Here is a 15352-nt window from a genome sequence, read left to right as displayed (position 1 = left end):
CGCATAGTTCTAGAAGTATTTTACAAATTAAATTAACGCCATATATCGCCTATATATGAACCTAGTTAACCCATTGAAAAACTTGTTAACCAATTTGGACATATTATCAAGAAATCTCCAAGTATTTGTAAAGTCTAAATACTAGTTTTGTCATTTAAAACTCCAAACCATACAAAATACTAGGAGTGTCAATGGATATTTAAAAACTGACTAAAAGCTCGAACCATACTGTACCGAACCGATTTTTAGGTATCTTTTGATAAAATCGTAGGTTTTTATATAAATTCATAATCATACCGATAATTAGGGTAGGCTTTTTATTTTAGGAAAATAAATCGAAAAAATACCGAACCGTAATAAATTTACATGTGAAAAATATATTTATGTATTAAGTTTAAAAATAATAAAGCATTATTTTTCCTTAGGCCTTCGAACTATGAAAACAGTTACAAGCCAATAAGTAATTAAACTCAAAATCCTAATTCCCAAACTTATTATGCTATTCCTACTGAAATTAAATTATTTCCAGCATATTCACTAGCAAGACACAAGGTATTTTAACGATTATGAGTAGCAAACTACAATTTATTGAATATGTTTCCTTTCGTATGATTCGGGTTTATCTTTTTGAATATATTAATCTATTCTTGAGTCTCAGCTTCGAAAATATCTTTCCACTCGTGTGATTTATATATATTTTTTTTGAATTTGCTTAGTTTCTTTTACGCTGTTGTGGAATAGTTGATGGATCTATACTTTGGTCATCTTTCATATTTCTCAATTCATCACCCTTTAAACTGTAAAAATGTCTAGAGAGTTTTGATAAGTCCTATAAAAGTACGTATGTTATTGCATTCTTCTTCTACTAGTGACTTTTACATGACATTAAATGAACCCGAAAATTAACCGAACCGTACCGATACCGAAGATAAACCGTCATGATCGGGAGGGTTTCGAAAAGTCTAATTTTGGTTATACATAATAGAATAACCGAAAAATTAGTATGATACAAATTTTATAAAATAACCGGCCGAACAGAACCATTGAAATTTGACACCCTTACAAAATACCATCTTAGCATTTCAAATTGAGTACTATTTTTGCATCTAACTGATAATCCAATCTTAGCGCATAAATCTCTACTGTGCGATGTGAATACTGACTCGTTACTGACATATTTGATTCAAACTTAATTTTTATTTTCTTCCATCCAAATTATATTTCATTTTTGATAATCAGCCTTCAATTTAATGTCTCGTGAAAATAATGTACAGTCTATTGCCATTATAAAGTTTTCTTTGCATTTGTTTGACAACGATGAAATCTTTCAAATGCATCATATTCATGTTGTCATATTATTATAAAGTCATGCCATCAAATCATTGAGAATAGCATAGACTAGCCAATTTTCGAACTGGTAACAGAAAAATAGCTAGTATTCTCAAAGTGAATGAAAAATAGTCACTATTTTAGTTGAAACACGGAAAGTTTTAGCATAATATGCTGGATTTTGGAGCTCTCGCGTATAAACTTTCAGCATCTTATGTTGGAAATCCAACATATTATGCAGTAATTTTTCCGAATTTTAATGGTGTTTTTGTTCAGATTTTATCTTTACATGAAAAAATAACTAAATTTTGATTATTTCAAAACTGTGACTATTTTTCAATTACCAATTATAAATCTGACTATTTCTGATTTTTCTCGTCAAATCATGACATATAATTGAATCACAGGGAATTGAAATTCGACCAGCCCATAAGAGAGCTGCCCATTTTCAGTAGCTGAAAGTTGGAACAGCCTATACGAGAGCTGCCCATTTTCAGAAATTGAAATTGGCCCAGCTCATAAGAGTCCATTTTCAATAATAGAAATTGGCCCATACCATAAGAGAGCTGCACATTCGGGGAGAAATTCAAAAATAGCCAGATTTGCAAGTGGTCATTCAAAAATAGCCACAGTTTAAGTAATCGAAATTTAGCCATTTTTCATGTAAAAATACATCTGAAAGAAAGCACTGTTCAAAATCCGGAAAATACTCCAGCATAATATACTGGAGTTCCAGCATAAGTATACTGGAACTCCAGTATATTATAATGGAGTTCCAACATAAGTATACTGGAACTCCAGCATATTATAATGGAGTTCCAACATAAGTATACTGGAATTCCAGCAAAATATACTGGAGTTCCAATAAAATATACCGGTCCATTATAATATGCTGGAAGTTCATACACAGGTGCTCCTATCTCCAGTATATTATACTGGAACTTTCCGCGTGTTGGAGTTCCAACATAATATGCTGGAAGTTCATACACAGGTGCACCGATCTCCAGTATATTATGCTGGACCGGTCCCTGTTGCAGCAAAATAGTGGCTATTTTTCAACGACTTTGCAAACGCTGACTATTTTTGAATGACCAGTCCGAAAATTGGCTAGCCCGTGCTATTTTAACACACTTTCTCAGAAACTGAAATTGGCCCAGTCCTTACGAGAGTTGTCCACTTTCAGTACACGAATTTATGTAAAAATTAGTTGGGTTAGCCACTTTTTAGACCATCTATTAGAGTTTGACCAGCTTTTTCAATGCATTAGCAAAGTAGCCACTGATTCGACTAAATTGATATTTTTGCCCCTAACTAAAACAAGGAACACACTCCAACAATCGATACTGGAGTTTGAAGCTTCGACAAGTTGTAACGACTCAATCGGTTATTTTGTGTAGTGAACGCCGTTCCTCTATTTAATACTTCCCGTATACTTATTTGTGGTTATGTGACTCGCCGGGATGATTGGTTTTGTTTCTAGAAGGTTTTGGATTGAGTTAGAACCCCTAGTTCGACCATAAGTTGACTTCGTGACTATCGGGTTCGGATTGTTATTTTAGGAATTGAAATATGTCCATTTTGTCATTTAGAACTTGTATACAAAGTTTAGTATCATTCCGAGTTGGTTTGGTAGGAATCGGACGCTTGGTTGTGAATATTGAAGTTCTTGAGTTTCATTGCTTGAATGAAGCGTTTTGGTGTTCGATTCGTGGTTTTATATATTATTTTGATGATCTGAGCATGCAAGCGAATTCGTATGAGGTTTATGTACTTGTATGGATGTTTGGTGTAAGGCCCGGGGCTAGGGTGAGTTTCGAATTGATTTCAGAGTGTTTTGGCTTGTTTCAGATTTTATGGTGCTGCAGACCTCATATTTGCAAAGGTCTCCTTGCATTTGTGATGGCCACAATTCCGGTGGTCATATCGCATTTGCGACTGGGGGGGGGGGGGGCTGCCCCAGGGACCTCGCAATTGAGAGGAAGTTGGTTGCATTTGCGACAATAGAGAGGCAGCTGAAATTTCGCATTTGCGAAGTGGTCATCGCAGTTGCGAGGGTTGGTAGGGCAGTTGGCTTTCGCAATTGCGACATCCGCAGCTCGTTTATAGCTAGTTATTTTGGAACTTAGTCTTATTTTATCACATTTTGAGCTTTAGACTTGGTGGGAGACAATTTTTGAAGGAGATTATCACACATAGCTATTGGGTAAGTGACTTTCACTTAATTTTGATATTATATCTTGATTTCTCATGATTTTTTTCAGAAAAACATGGAATTTGAAAGAAATTTTTGGGGACTTTGACTATATCTTGAAAAATAAAAATTGAGAATTTGAGAGTCGATTTGGACTCGATTTTGAAAACTAATCATATATTTGGAATCGTGGAGTTATTGGTAGTCGAGATCTACCCCTCGACTCGGGTTTGACCGTGCGAGACCGGAGTTGACTTTCGTTGACTTTTTGGGAATTGGGTAAAGATTGGGACTTTATTATATGGAATTTTTTCTTTTAGCATTGTTTGATATTATTGAGTCATTTTTTCTTTAGATTTGAGTCAGATGGAGGTAAATTTTAAAAGAAAGGCATTTTGGAGTATTGAATTGGCTTGTTTGAGGTAAGTATCTTGCCTAACCTTGAGTGGGACCCTTTAAGATTTGTCCTTAATTGCCTATTTGTGTTATGTGAAAAGCGACGTGTACACGAGGTGAGGAGCGTGTACACGGGTGTATGTGTTGTTTATAAACGGATTAGACCTTTTAGCTATTATTATGCCTTAATTTGGGATTGTCTTCTATATGAAACCTGCTTAATCACTTTGTGGCTACGTGAACATGATCATTACAAATTGTATTGTCATAGCAATGCTTTACATGTTGAACACCCTTTGCACTTTTATGTTATTGTCATGTCCTTGTGTACTTTGTCGATAAGTTTTAGCTTATATCTTGATGAAACTTTGGTACTATTTTTTTGCGATATTGTGGCACACATGGGCATGTTGAACAGATTGATTGGTGCGTCAGCACGAGGTCTTTGTTGTGCCATTGTGTTATTGTTGTGCATGTGGGGCAAAATAAGGGTGCCATTCTCTTGGGTTGCCCATGTGGCGAAATAAGGGTGGCGATATATGCATGTGACGAAATACGTGAGGTATTTCATTGTTATGTGAACATGCGGCAAAATAAAAGTGGCATTTTTGATGATGTTATGTGATGATTCGGGGGTGTATTTCGTGATGTTGTTTGTATGTTGAAACAGGATTGATATTTTGATCACATACATGTTTCTTAAAAGGTTTTGTCTTGTATTTTTAATGAGTTGTTAGTTGAATTTTACATGCTATCACTTACCCCACTTCTTTTATAATTTGTTGACTAAGTTTCTACTTTGAGTAGTCATCACATGCTCTACGAGATGGTTGATATTATTTTTTCTTGTATATTCTGTTTCTAGTTACTGAAAAATTGCACATGTTATTGACTAGTGAGTATCGCATGACTTGAATCTCGTGACTACTTCACCAAGGTTAGTCTTGAAACTTACCAGGTACCGACTATGGCGTACTCATACTATACTTCTGTATATTTTTGTGCAGATTCAGGTATTGGTAGCAATGGACCCCGAGAGTGAGAGCTTGCTTGTTCGCGAGGATTCAAGTTAGAGTTGCATGCTGTCGTAGTCCCTTGGAGTCTCACCTATTATTTAGATACTATTATTTATATTCGAATAATATTGTATCTTTTGAATCACGGGTTCACAAAGTCATCAGAGCAGGGTACTATTGGGTCAATATGGAAAAAGACACTAAGGAGTTCGTTCGAAAATGCGACAAATGCCAAAGACATGCACCGATGATCCATCATCCCGGGGAGAAACTTCATTCAGTCCTATCCCCATGGCCGTTCATGAAACGGGGAATGGATATCATCGGCCCTCTGCCATCGGCCCCAGGTAAAGCTAAATTCATTTTATTTATGACTGACTATTTCTCTAAGTGGGTTGAGCACAGGCTTTCGAGAAAGTCAGAGAAAAAGAAGTCATAGACTTCATTTGGGATCACATCATATGCCGATTCGGGATACTCGCCGAGATCGTATGCGACAACGGAAAGCAATTCATCAGCAGCAAAATAGAAAAGTTCCTCGAAGATCACAAGATAAAAAGGATCTTGTCAACGCCATATCATCCTAGTGGGAACGGACAGGCCGAATCGACAAACAAGACCATCATTCAGAATCTAAAGAAAAGGTTGAATGACGCTAAGGGAAAATGGAGAGAGATTTTGCCCGAAGTCCTTTGGGCGTGATAGAATATAAGGGTCCACCAAACTCTATAGAGAACCCGGTTCTCTATCAGATTCAATCAGTACACACACACAACAGTAATTAAATAGCGAGAGGAATTTTACGTGGAAAATTCCCAGCTCAACGGGATTAAAAACCACGACCTACCCTTGTAGGGTTTCAACTTCACTACTGAGCAACTTTTAGATTACAACCTAAGTAACCTAGGAATTAACCTCTTAGTCCCTCACTAACTTGTAATACTCTATTACAAGCCACTTTGTAATAATTCTATTACAAAGACTTTACAACATGACTAACTCTAGCCAAGACTCAAACACACTAGTTTAAGGTTTACAAAAAGGGTTCCTATAGAATGCTTCTAAATAAGCTAGATAGGAATTACAATTGAAGAACTATTACAAAGTTACAACTCAACTAAGGACATACAATGACTCGATATGAGAACTGGTCCGTAGTTGCTTTTTTCTTTGTTCTTGAAGCACTTGAAACTTGCTTGCTGGATAGTCACGTAAGTGAGCTTGTCAAATGTTCAAGTGTTGTGTTTTACCTCCCTTGAATGTATATATACATGTGTGACATCACTTACAATGATGTAAGCAAGGTAGGTAAAAAGTCTTCCCTGGAAAGTTGACTGCATCACTGTCCCTGCACTGTAGCGTGTGCAGGCAGCAACTTTCCAACTGGAAAGTTGACTTCGTGCGGTCTCCTTGGGAACTGGTAGGGACCTGTTCCCTCAACTGTTCCTTCCACTCTGAAGAGTTGAATAATATTCCACGCTGAATCCCAACATGGAACCTTGTGATCTTAAGGCCTTGTAAATGTGTAACAAGTTCCTTATCTGGTTCTGGATAGTAAGTTTGTTAGATCATCAAAACATAAAGTAAAGTACTTACGACCAAAGTACTTGTAACCTATCAATTTCCCCCTTTTTGATGATGACAAACTCATAATTGAAAAAACCAGAAAAACCACATAGAACCAGACTGTAAACCAGAAATACCTTAAGTTCCCCCTGAATATCTGCATTCCCCAATTATTATTTTCCCCCTTTTTGGCAACATAAAAAGGACAGAAACAGGTAATTTGAGCAAGAAGGAAGTCCATTTTTAAGTTAACTCATGCCACTTGTGTGCACACAGTCATGATTAAGAACAGAGCATAAAAGCACGGCATAAACAACAACAAAGGAAAAGCTTGCATTGACATAGTTTTGGATTTTACAGCAGGAGCAGAGTCAATGTTACTTTCACATCCACACAATAGAATAATTAACAAAATACCACAAGTTATCAACATAAGAACTGACACGAAGAGACATGAGCATAAGTTGGGTTATAGACTGGACATTGAGGGGACAGATTTTAAGAAGCACGAGGAGGAGATGGTTTGGAGGCAGAGGAATTTGTTTTGAGGACTAAATCCATGCGAACATTTCCTGACATTTTCTCATTGAGCAGTCTTTCTTTCAGGTCCTCCACTTGTTTCCTGAGCTCAGCATTCTCTTTTTTCAGGCGAATAACCTCTTCGCTTTGAGAGCAGGTGGAACCAGGTGCTTCTTGCAACTAACTTATCTAAGTCTCAAGGATAGCATTCCTTGCTTTCAATTGCCATATCTCAGTAGTAGCACTGTTTTGAGCATTTATTAACTGAGAAATGGTAGAAGTGCTTGCAACCCCTCCAAATTTTTCTATACACTCACATTCTTTAAGAGTGCTTTTCGAAAAAGTTTGCTTCTTGGTACCCACTTTAACTGGTCCGAGAGGAACCTTGAAGTGCTCAAAGACCTTGGTAAGAAGGAACCCATATGGCAGCCCATGATTACCATCTTTAAAGCCTGCCACTTTATTCATGTGCTCTATCATGATCCTAGACAGATTGATGGTAGTGAAGTCGTCCAGTGCTTCCATGAGGAACAGGTCTGCACGAGAGGTGATGGATCTGCGCTCAACTTGAGGCAGCAACACTTTGTTTACCGTCACAAAAACAGTTGGTAAACAAGAAGGAGGGCTTTCTTCTGCACCCGTTCCCCCTGCTGAACTGCTCTCTCCTTCAAGATTGGGTTTTTGAAGTTCTGAGTGCAAGCTCCCTGAACACTAGACAGCCCTTCATTGGGTACACCAAGAATAGATCCCATCAAGGCAGAGTCTATTACCATATCAACCCCATTCACCAATGCACAAATGTGACCATCCTCGACCTTTTACAAGTCGGCGTAAAAGCTTTGAACTTCCTCCTCATATACCCTAGCAGCGCCACTTGTGAACAAGTGTGTCCACTGTTGGAAATCACAGATCTCAACTAACTGTCTCATGCCAGCCTCTTCCAAGACATCAGAGGCAAATGTGCGCCCCCATAGTACCTTTTGACTTCTCAATCTTTCTTTCACAGCACTCCCCGGATTATCAGCTTTAGCCTTTATTGAGGAACTAGGTTCCTCATCAGTATCAACCCTTCTCTTAGGAGTCTTTCGAACACCTTTCTCCTTTTTATCAGACTTCATAGATTTTTCACCGAACTTTTTCTCCACATTCTCAGTAGCAACAACATCAGCAGACCTAGTCTGACATTTAGTAGACACAGAAGATCCCCCTTTTGGTTTGAGAAGACCATGCTTTTGTGACAACTTCCTAGTCAACGTACTAGGTTCCTCCGCTTCTTCTTCATCCACACTCACAACCGGCACTATCTTCTCATTTACCACTTTGCCACCTTTCATTGATTTTCTTCTCTTTGACTTGGTCAGACTGTTCTTAAGAGAAAACTCAAGAGCCTCCTTCTTTTGCAACCTTGTTGTGGGCCGCTTAGGAGTGGGCTCTCCACAAACAGCTACTCTACACCTAGGCAGACTGGCAATTGGTAAGTCATCAGAATCTTCTTCACTATCCTCCTTTTGATTTTCAGACACAGGGCTTGTCTCAGACATAATTACACTTATAGGCTCAACATCTAAATGAGGAGAGGGAGCAGGGTCAGTACTGACCTGGGGTTCCTGAGTAGGACCCGAAGTTGGATCCTCCGAAGGAGGATCGGGTCCTCCAGCAGGTTCCCTAGTAGCACCTTCCTGTGCTGAAGGTTCAACAGGCACAAGCTCATTATCCTCTCCAACAGGATCAGATTCTTCCCCCTGAGTCTTAAGACCATCCTCACTTCCTCCGACAAAAACCCCTTCATTGGCGATGGACATCATATTTTCGATTGCTTCCTTTTCTTGCAGGTTCATAAGAAGCTCAAGAGAAGTAGGAGAGGTGCCTGTGGACGGGGGTTCAGGGGTAGTCTTTGTTGATTCGATGATTTTATTTCCCTCAACCTGGTCTGCCTTTGACTTTTCTTCTATTGGAGAATTGGAGATTTTCCGATTTTCTTCTTTCTCAGTAATACTCGTGTTCCCTCTTTTCTGGCGAGGTAAGGGAAGAGTGCTGGGCAACACCTCCTGTGAGAGTTGATGCTTGGTGACTCTTGTGAGAGCAGGAACTCGAATGGGTAGGAGAGGAGACAGAGTGTGGGGGTGACTCTGTTCTAGGGTTTTGGTCATCCATAGTGTGAGGAGGGGAGTCTGGCGTTGGTGTTTCGACTGGTAAGGACTCGATAATACTAGAGATCATTTGACCTTCAACCATGGTAGGAAGGAGAGAGAAGATTTGGTGAACTGAAGAGAGAAAGAATCGGAAACAGGTTTTGGAAGTGTTGATGTGTGAAGTGGAGTGACAGAGATAGATGTATTTATGACGACAGAGGGATCAGTTAGAAAAAGGGCAGCAGGTTTTAGGGAGATGGGTCGATTAATAACTGGTGAGGCATTTGGGTTTAAAAGACACAAAACCAAAAACTGACATGCTGATGATGTGGCACTTATTTTAATTGTTGAGAATTGTGCATGAGAGAACAAACATACTACTAACCCGTGTCAGGAGAACCAGGTTCCATGACTGATCTCTTATCTCTAAGCTTTGCCCTTTTTACCAGTGTATACAACCTCAAATGCTTATTTGCTATGCAATCATCAAGCGTGTCTACCTGTAATGGTATAAATATGAGTTAGACTTTTCCAGAAAACACCTTTTAGCTAAGTTTACCTGAACCTTTCTTTCATAGCCAATCATTGAGGGACCAGGTTCTCAATTGGGTTTTATCAACCCCAAAACCAGACGATTTTGCTCGAAGTGTTCTCTGTTCAGGGCTTTGGTAAATATATCTGCAATTTGATCTTCAATGCTGCAGAATTTCATGCATATAAGCCCTTTCTCAATATTGTCTCTTAGGAAGTGATGATGTACGTCAATGTGCTTGGTCCTCTTATATTGAACTGGATTTTTTGCCATGTTGAGTGTACTATTGTTATCACATAAGAGAGGCACACAGTCTGAGAATACTCTGAAATCTTCCAATTATTGCTTGATCCATAGAAGTTGGGCATAGCAAGAGACAACTGCTACATATTCGGCTTTTGTAGTTGACAATGCCACAGAGTTCTGCTTCCTTGTACCCCATGATATTAAGTAGGAACCCAGGAAATGTGCCATTCCAGACGTGCTTTTCCTATCCACCATATATCCTGCATAATCAGCGTCAGCATACCCTGTAAGATCAAAGCTATCTCCAGAGGGATAGTAGAGGACCAGGTCCTGCTTTCCCTTGAGATATCTCAGTATTCTCTTGATAGCCTTCAGAGGAGATTCCTTTGGATTGGATTGAAACCTTGCATAGAGACCTACACTAAACACAATATCTGGTCTGCTTGCAGTAAGATACAAGGGTGACCCTATGATCCCTCTATACATGGTCTGATTTACAGGAGAACCAGGTTCATCCATGTCTAGACGAGTGGCTGTAGCAATAGGCGTGTCGATGAATTTTGATGCTTCCATATCAAACCTTTTCAGCAGCTCCTTGATGTATTTATGCTGACTTATCAATGTTCCCTTCTTAGATTAGTTCACTTGAAGTCCTAGGAAGAAATTCAGTTCTCCCATCATGCTCATCTCGAATTCACTCCCCATGAGTTTTGCAAATTCTTCGGAGAGAGAGTTAGCTGTAGCCCCAAAGATGATGTCATCTACATACACTTGAACAATGAGCAGTTTCCTTCCTCATTTCTTTAGAAAAAGAGTGTTGTCAATCTTCCCTCTTGCAAAGCCATTTTCTAGAAGGAACTTTGACAACCTTTCATACCAAGTCCTTGGAGCCTGTTTTAACCCATACAATGCTTTATCTAGTTTAAACACATGATTAGGGTGCTCGTAACACTCAAAACTAGGAGGCTACTTGACATAGACTTCTTCTTTCAGATATCCATTTAGAAATACACTTTTGACATCCATTTGGAACAGTGTGAACTCCATATGAGATGCAAAGGCAATCAGAATTCTAATAGTTTCCATTCGAGCTACATGAGCGAATGTTTCATCATAATCAATCCCTTCTTCCTGATTGTAGCCTTAAACCACAAGCCTTGCCTTGTTTCTTGTTGTATTCCCAAATTCATCACGTTTGTTCCTTAATACCCACCTGGTCCTTATAATGGTTCGATCTGCAGGTTGAGAAACCAGGTGCCATACCTTGTTCCTTTCAAATTGATGCAGTTCTTCTTGCATGGCTGTGATCTAGTCTGCATCTTTTAGCGCTTCCTTTATATTTTTGGGCTCTATCTGGGAAAGAAAGGCTGAGAAGGCAAGTCAGTTTCTTGCTTTCGATCTGGTTTGGACTCCTGAATCAAGAGGAGTGATTATGTTGTCAAGTGGATGTGAGCTTTTGATCCTCCAATTAGGTACCTGAGTCTCATTGGTAGAGGAACCAGGTATATCTGACTGGGGCTCTTGGGCGGTTCTTACTTCACAGAGTGGAGTTCCTTGGACTGCATCAACAACTCTGTTTTCAACTTCAGTTGTTGTAATCAGGGGACCAGATTCCTCTCTAAAGGATGGAGATGTATTTGCGTCTTCTTCACCGGATTCCTTGACATGGCTCATCATATCTGCCTTTCCATTTGTCATGTCAATTACTTTGCCTGGAACTAGGACTGTGCATAATTTGGTAAATACCGAATTACCGTACCAAAACCGAAAATTTTGGTATTTGGTATTCGATATTTTGGTATTTGGTATGGTATTTGGTTTAATTTTAAAAAAAAATTGGTATTAGGTATGGTATTTGGTATTTTAAACTGAAATACCGAAATACCAATAGCGTACTGAAATATATATTGTATTGCACAACACACATATTATTAATTATAACATAAATATAAAAAATCTAAAATTTTGCTTTCCTTTGTTCTCTAAGTTCATCAAGTAACTCTAATCAAGTAACAAGACACTTCAAATGATCAAATTTATTCCTTTATGTACAATTTTCTCTCTCTGGGTTGATATTTACAGGTTTTGTATAAAACTTTTGTCAATAAACGTTTTCAGTTTTGTACTTTTGAGTACTTTAATTAAGAATATTACATTCTATGACTCTACGCACAAGCTAGTATTCAAACCGAATAAATCGAAGTTACCGAACCGAAAAAACCGAAACCGAAAGAAGAAAAATTGAACTATACCAAATTTAATTAGGTACGGTATTGGTATAAAATTTTAAGAAACCGAATACCGAAAATATCGAACCGAAATATTTAAATACCGTACCGTACCGTCCCTCGAACATCCCTACCTAGAACAGATAAGGGCTCTCCATCTTGATCAACATGTCTGTCCTTTTCATAGGAGATGTGAGCTTCATCAAAGATCACATGTATGCTTTCTTCGACACATTGAGTCCTTTTGTTGTATACATTGTAAGTTTTGCTTTGAGATGAGTATCCCAGAAAAATTCATTCATCACTTTTGGCATCGAACTTTCCAAGAGCTTCCTTTCCATTGTTATGTACAAAACATTTACATCCAAAAGTTCTTAGATGTGTCAGCTTGGGCTTCCTTCCATTCAGCAGTTCATATGGAGTTTTGTTCAGAAGAGACCTGATCATGCACCTGTTCACCAAGTAGCACGCAGTATTGTAGCTTCTGCCCAGAAATACTTTGCTATCCTACTGTCAATTAGCATGGTTCTTGCCATGTCTTCAAGAGTTCTATTATTCCTTTCCGCAACACCAATTTGTTGAGGTGTTCTTGGAGCTGAGAAATTGTGAGTGATGCAATTTTCAGTGCAGAACTCATCGAATTTGACATTGTCAAACTCCGTCCCATGATCAGACCTTATGCAGGCTACTTTATTACACATCTTCACTTGGATTTTCTTGACAAAGGCAACAAACACCTCAAAGGTTTCATCTTTGGTCCTGAGGAACAAGGTCTAGGTGAATTTGGAGTAGTCATCAACTATGACAAATATGTACTTCTTTTCTCCTCTGCTTGGCACCCTCATAGGTCCACACAGATCCATGTGAAGGAGATCGAGTGGCCTTGCGTTGCTGACTTCATTTTTGGGCTTGAATGAGGATCTGATCCTTGAAGCTTGACTTGGGCAGACCACGAACCAGGTCCTTCTTGACTAGTTTGTCAACAACGTGAAACTTGCATGACCCAGCCTCATGTGCCATAATTTAGCATCATCATCAACAACACTTAGATAGCTTAGATCACCATTCTTTAGAGACTCAAAGTCAGCTACATAGATATTCTTATATCTTTTTGCCACTAGTACCACCTCACTAGTCACCAGGTTTGTGACTGTACAGGTTTTTGACACCACCTTGTTTCCCTTGTCACAGATTTGGGAAACGCTTAGCAAGCTGTACTTTAACCCGTTCACGTAGTACACATTTTTTATTGAGTGAGAGAGAGACTTCCCAATCCTACCAACTCCCTGAATGTATCCCCTTTTGCCATATCGAAAGGATACACTCCCTCCTTGCAGGGCCTTAAGTGAAAGGAAATCATTTGTACTGCCAGTCATATACTTTGAGCAGCCACTGTCCACGTACCATTGTAGGTTGCTTGCTTTGACTGTTCCCTGCACAAGAAGAGTTAGAAGTTAGCTTTAGGAACCCAAACTGATTTGGGTCCCTTGTAATGAGGAAAGGGGTGAATCAGGGATTTTTTGGTCCATGCAAGCATTATGCGTATTTTAAATGAGGGACCAAGTTCTCTACTAGTAGTTACTTTTTCAGCATAGGATTTGTTTTTCTGCTGTGACTGAAATCTGGCCTTACAATTTTCTTTAAGATGCCCATTGTTACCTCAGTGAGTGCAAAGCCAATTATTAGGAACAACAACGTACTTGCTATGAGGGTTGTAAGGAATCTTTTCCTTTTGAAACCCAATTCCCTGCCTGTTTCCCCCATTGTTGGTATACATGGCAGTGATAGCATCAGAGGACCAGGTCCATTTGAGTGATTTTTCAAGATCACTCTTCACTCTTCCTAGTTCTTCCTGAAGTTGTTTTTTTTCTCAAGCTCAGCACACAGACTAAACTTTACTAAATTTAACTCACTTTCAAGCTTAATGTGTGCCTCACTTGCAACTTCCTTTCCTTTTTGATAGTTTTCAGCCCTACTTTCCATTTTAGATTTCCCAATGGTTTCCTTCAAATCCATTACTGCCACTAGAAGGTCATCTCTTTCTTGTTCTACATTTTCAGTCCTTTTTTCTAAGGCATTTCTTTCTTTCTTTAGGTTCTCAATTGACTCTCTTAAATCAACTGTAACTATTTCTAGGTCATCTCTAGACTGTTCTGCTTCTCCTAGCTCAATTGTTAAGAACTCTCTGTCATTTATTAGACTATGATAAGCGTCGATTAGCACATTTGCCAAAGACATGAGTTTCTTTGGAGAATAAGATTTCAGATTCTCTAAACATCCAGAAAATTTACCTCATCACCATCTTCATTATCAGACTAAGCCATCAAAGCAAAAATTGAATCATACTCGGTTGTTTCACTTTCTACTGCCATCATAGAGTTGTTACCTGGTTCATCATCTTCTCCATATTTGCTTGATGAATCTCCTCATGCAGCAAGAGCTTGTCTCACGACATTGTCAGCGTCATTTTTTATATTGAAGCGTCTGTCAGGAACCAGGTTACTTTTGGCTGCTTTGTCAGAGTTGTTCTTGTACTGATCCTGCTTTAGGAGAGGACAATCCTTGATGAAATGTCCTGGCTTGCCACATTTATGACAGAGGTCATAATTCTTTGGCTTGCTAGAACTTCCCCTTTTCGGGATGCCTCCATTCCTGCGAACCATCTTCTGGAATCTTCTTGTTAGGTATGCCATATCACCATCCTCACCACTTGAGTCATTGTTTTCCGTCTTGAGGACCAGGTTCTTCTCCTTCATGGGCTCTCTTCTTTCACTCTCCTTCTTCTTCTTCTTCTTCTTCTTCTTCTTCTTCTTCTTCATTTCATATGTTTTTAGATTGCCAACAAGCTCATCAATAGTTAGCTCCTGCAAGTCCTTTACCTATGTAATGGCGTTCACTTTGCTTTCCTAAGAACTGGGTAGCACACTTAGGATTTTTCTAACCAGCTTGTTTCTTGGAATAGTTTCGCCAAGGGAGTGAAGCTCATAATGATGGAGGTGAACCGCGTATGCATTTCTTGGACAGATTCATCGTGTTGCATCTTGAAGAGCTCGTATTTAGTTGTGAGCATGTCGATTTTGGATTGCTTGACCTGTGTTTCTTCGTGAGCTGTCGAAGGGCTTCCTAGATTTCTTTGGCTGACATGCTGATATCCTGTTGTATTCATCAGGACCAATACCACACACCAGAATTTTTTA

This window comes from Nicotiana attenuata, chromosome 6 (assembly GCF_001879085.1).
Source record: "Nicotiana attenuata strain UT chromosome 6, NIATTr2, whole genome shotgun sequence".
NCBI lineage: Eukaryota > Viridiplantae > Streptophyta > Magnoliopsida > Solanales > Solanaceae > Nicotiana > Nicotiana attenuata.
The sequence above is the reverse complement of the archived record's forward strand: the minus strand, read 5'-3'. Positions refer to the sequence as shown.